General features: G+C 31.5%; 1 pseudogene; it reads left to right on the top strand.

Annotated features, from left to right (window-relative positions):
• The first annotated feature begins 1,151 nt into the window (after nucleotides 1-1,151).
• On the top strand, nucleotides 1,152-5,403 carry LOC131872471 (probable disease resistance protein At4g33300; annotated as a pseudogene).
• The last annotated feature ends 8 nt before the right edge of the window (nucleotides 5,404-5,411 follow it).

The following is a 5,411-nucleotide window of genomic DNA, read 5'->3' as shown; positions in this document are numbered from 1 at the left end:
TTATCACCATACTTCAACCATATTTCTCTTTATTTTTATCTCCAAATCACCTCCTCTTTGGCCAAAACATCTTAGTACTTCTTCATGAGTTCCTTCTCTACAAAGAATCTTTGTTGATTCATTCCTGCAATTTACCTCCTAGTTCCTTCTTGAATTCAAATATGTTCTTGAAGTATTCCATCTTCCATTTCTTTGACTTTATTTTTACATATCTCAAATTTTCAACAAGGTAGAACATCTTTGTTCTTGATTGGGAAACCTTAGACCACCATCAATCAGGTGAAGGAAGTCAAGGTCTTTCATCTTTAGGTTCTCAAATTTAAAGGGTATTCTCTCTAGAAACTTGTCACTAACAACACTTAAATGAATCAGATAATAGTCTAACCTAAAATAGGAATTAGATTGCATTCACATGTGAAGGAATTTGTACCAGGATTAACTTGTTGAGGAATCTCTATATTTTTTTGACAATGTTATTGAATCTGAGCATAGGATTAGTCCAATTATATGAGTCCTTCTTCATAGGTATTTCTATTATATGATTGCACTCCACAAATTCTTAAAAGTTAACTTAAGATTGGTATTTTCCCCTAAGCCCTTCCCCAAATTTGTCTTGCCCATGAAATCCCCTACAAGGATATGTGGGGTGTTTGGAAGGAGGAGAGAACTAGGTCTAACTCAATCAACACTAGCTTCTTCTCAAGACAAGGGTTGAGCCATAAACATGGGTTTTATTACTTCGTTGGTCCAAGTAAGACCTAATTCAATAGAAACCATATTTGTGGTCATCTCTCAGCTCAACCTGTAATCAAATTAGACATCCCATGACTAATTTATATATGAATGTGATTACTTCAATGACATACGAATGTTTGAAATTTTCACGTACATACTATCAAAAACACTAGATCTAAACTACTAGTTTCCCATGATGTTTTTTTTTCATACACCTCCTTAGAAGTCAAATAATATCGTAAAACCACCATCTTTTAAAACCTCACAATTCATAAGAAACTTATTTGCATGTTCTCTATAGCTTCAACTTCCTCCTATGCAACGTTCGCAAAAAATCATTAAACTTCATATACCATCTATACCAAATGCCTAAACAAAGATAAAGCCGTAATCAGGAAATCAAAATTAGAGCACCAATGACCTTGTGCCCAGCATTATTCCTGAAGGACGGTGGTGGCATCTACGGAATGGGAACGCATGAAAAGGTAAAGTAACCAACACAAATAAAAATAAAGATTACACAATTTGAAAGCAATAGAATATGTCGAACTAAAAAGCTTTATAGAAAAAGAACTACCAGGATTAAATCTGTGGTCTTCCGTCCTATTATGAAGTATGAGCCATTGATCTCAGAATCCCAGCCGGATCATCTTTGCCTTAAAAATCAAAAATCAATGCCGACACCATAAATAAATTGAAAACAATAACCGACTGAAAGATGTTCTACTTTAAAAATTCCTAGGAAAACTTGATACCCACATTACTTTCCTATGCATGAATGAGACGTATACCTGTGAGCTGTACAGATCACGGGTTCTAATGCTTATATTAAGCAACGGCCTGCTAAGTTTCGAAAAATGACTTCAGTTGATTTGATTGACAGCACTGTAATGGTAGGAAATTCCACAGATTTGATTTGGTTGAAAGATGGCAGCGGCATTTATACGGCCAATCTTAAATCATACATATTAATTAATATATAAAGTTTATAGAATTTGAGTTTATTCTGAGTATTTATCATTTTAACATCTAAAAATATAAACTTAATATGTATAATTCAAGCCGTTCACATCTACACAGTAAAAATGCATGAAAAGACGAAGTATCCAACACGACTAGAATATGTCAAAAGTTAGTGCGACCTGCCTCACTACCAAAATATTAATTCCATACGCATGACTTTTACTTTAACCGACAAATCGTGTCGGCGTTAACAATCAGTATTAAAACAAAATTCGTTTAAGAGAAAGAAAACACACTCTTAAATTGCCCATATTTTCAAATTTGAAATTGAAAGTTGTAATAATCTTGGTATCTCCAATGATTGTTTAAAATTAAAAAAATTGTCTACATCTAAGCACAATGAGGATCTCAAACATATTCGGAAAAAAAAAAATTTGCATGGTGTGTCTATCATCATTTCTTAAATTATTCAATTATTAGTAGATTTTTTTTTTTTTGGTGAATCAATGTATTTTTGGTAGTGTTTTTCGTGATTTATGTATATTGGTTCAAATTTTTGCTATCATTATTTTTTATCTCAATGCTTCTTGTGTGACATATTATTTAATATGATTTTTTATTTTAAAATTATATTTTACTTTATATTTTGAAATTTACCATCTAAAATATTTTTTTTCTTTATGATTATTAGGTTATTTCAAGAATAATGTGATCTTCATCAATGTCTCCCTATCCCCAGACCTTAAAGGAATATTGGAGACTATGTGGGAGAAGATTGTTGGAAAGAAGAAACATGAGTTTCAGAGTGTTGAAGATGGGCATATACAACTACAACAACATATTTTGATGCAATCGAAACCAACTTTATTGATATTGGATGACATTTGGTCAAGAGCAATTTCAGAGAAGTTACTCTTTGAAGGAACAAGATACAAGACTATTATAACAACAAGAGATAGTTCTGCTATCCCCATAACTCCCTTCACTCAATTGTATCAATTGCCATTGTTGGGTCATGTGGATGCTCTTTCTCTTTTTGCTTTTGGGCTTTTGGACAAACATCGATTCCAAGTACTATTGACGAAGATTTAGTTAAGAAGGTACTATTTTTCTAAAAGATCTTCTTTGTATATATATAATTAAATTCTTTTCTTACAATCTACGATACAACAATAGTAATTTTGGGAATAAAAAGTTAAATTTTAATAGCATTTTATCCTTTCACAACATTTTATCATTTCACTGGTTGAAACATGTTCTCAACTTCATACCATAAAACTAATAGTTTTGAATCAATAATTATTTATTATATTTGGTTGTGTGTGTAACTTTCTTGTAAGGTATGTTGTTAGGAGAATTTATCTTTATTGTCATGTTATGAAAGATCATGAGCATTCATTCACATGTATACATTCTATATAGTCAAAATAAAGTGTGATGATGAAAAACTTACCATTTTTTATTGACTTAGGGCTAATAATACAAGAAAACTAAAAGGGTACATAAAACACATTTGCGTATACTATTTTAAATTTGTATCAATATATTATTGTAGATGATTATAAAGTTAAAATAGATCATATGTACAAATTCTCTTAAACAACATTCATAATTTTACCATCCCATAAGATTTCATGATAATTTTGATCTTATTTTATGAATTATAGGTACAAGAAAAATGTGGTGGTTTACCACTTGCTCTAAAGGTGATTGGGAGTTCTTTGTATGGACAGCCCCATGTCACTTGGGAGAGGTTAAAGAACAAGATTTCTAAAGGAGAAACTATATTAGATGATCAAAAAGATGGGCTACTAAGATGTTTGGAGCCTAGCATTGATTCCTTAGATGATGTAGTCAAGGAATGTTTCCTAGACTTGGGGTTATTTCCTGGGAATAAAAAAATATGTGTTGTTGTACTACTAGATATTTGGGTTGATGTAAGAAAGCTAGAGTGGCAAGATGCCATTATCATCTTGTCTAAACTTGCAAGAAGAAACCTTTTGAATTTAACCAATAGTTCAAGGTAAAATTTCCCTTAATTGTATGTATATAGTGTTTCTTGTTATCTTTTTAAGGATTGGTCTAACATGTTTCTTGTGATGAACAGGAACAAAGAGAGTCTCACTTATCAAGATGCCTCAAGGTTATACTTTTCTCAACATGATGTAATACGAGATTTATCCTTGTATCTCGGATGTCAAGATAATTTAGTCCATATGAAGAGGTTACTTATGAATTGCAAGGAGAATGATTTTCCAAAGAAATGGAAATCCCTAAGTGATATAGCACTTGATGCTCAAATTGTCTATATTCGCACAGCTAAGATATTAAAAATAATTTCTCACGCCAAGGGTATCCCCATGTTGTTTTGCATATATTACTTGCATCAATTCTACAAGAATATTGATTTCCATATATAGCATTCCTCTAATCATCTATGTTAAACATTTTGCAAGTTGAAACATTCAAATCACTAAGACTCATATTTTTTATAGGTTTAAAAACTATATGATAAATATCTACTTGTGTACTTAATAGACACAATGTGGAATATAAAATATTCTAATATTTAGGATTTATTTCAACATAAATGCCTTAGTTTCTCATTTGTGGGTTTATACAATGTTGTTTAAATCTGATCCTATACTTTCAAATATTTATTTAATGCTTTATTTTTCTTGATTTATTATATATAGCTATATACAACATTATTAGTCTTGGCATCCTCCTTTTTACTCTTTTCATAGAAAGAAAATTATTTGTGTTTATGTACATTTTATATTCTCACAATTTTTCATATAATATGTTGACAACTAGCCCAAAAATCAATATTTATGACCAACATAGAATGTTCTAATTGGATTCCATTTGTGATATGTTCATGCAAGACCTATGGATGAAATTCACTGGCATGAAATGAACTTTCCCAAAGTAGAGGTTTTGGTATTAATATTCAATTCAAGTGAATACTTTCTTCCCCCATTTCTAAAATCCATGAAAATTTTTAAAATTCTCATGGTATTTAATTATGCACCAAAAAGAGCCGCATTGAAAGGTCTAGATGCCTTATCTTATCTCACTGAACTCAAGGTTGTCCATTTGGAGAGGTTGCTTTATATCCCTATTCAAATCCATAACAAAGAACTACAAAAGTTGGAGAAGCTATCATTGAGCTTATGTGAAGGGTTTGGAAATACATTGAACTTTAGCAATACCAACCTAAGAGTGTTTAACTTGGATCATTGTAGCGATTTGGAGATATTTCCCTCTAGCATTTGTCATATACCATATGCTCAAATATGGTCTATTACTAATTGCCATCTTGTTCAAAATTTACCATATAACCTTGGGAATCTAGTCAATCTAAGAGTGTTAAGTCTATCAGCATTACCAATCTTAAAAGAGCTTCCCGCATCAATTGGAAATCTTGAGCAGTTGGACTATCTAGATATTTCATTATGTGATGGTCTCAGACAACTCCCAGAGGAGATAGGACAACTAAAGAAATTGAGTGAACTTGATATGAGAGAGTGTTCACATTTGACAAGGCTTCCAAAAAGTATCTTTGGACTAAGTTCCTTGAAACATGTTATTTGTGATGAGAAGATTGGGAAGCAGTACTTGCAAGTCAAGAGCATTTCAATCCCTATACTTGAAGTAGAAATTTTAGAAACCCATTTTAGTCTAGATTGGCTTGATGATTGACATCATCC

This window comes from Cryptomeria japonica, unplaced genomic scaffold, assembly GCF_030272615.1.
Source record: "Cryptomeria japonica unplaced genomic scaffold, Sugi_1.0 HiC_scaffold_617, whole genome shotgun sequence".
NCBI classification, from domain to species: domain Eukaryota; kingdom Viridiplantae; phylum Streptophyta; class Pinopsida; order Cupressales; family Cupressaceae; genus Cryptomeria; species Cryptomeria japonica.
This window is presented reverse-complemented; position numbering and strand designations above follow the sequence as displayed.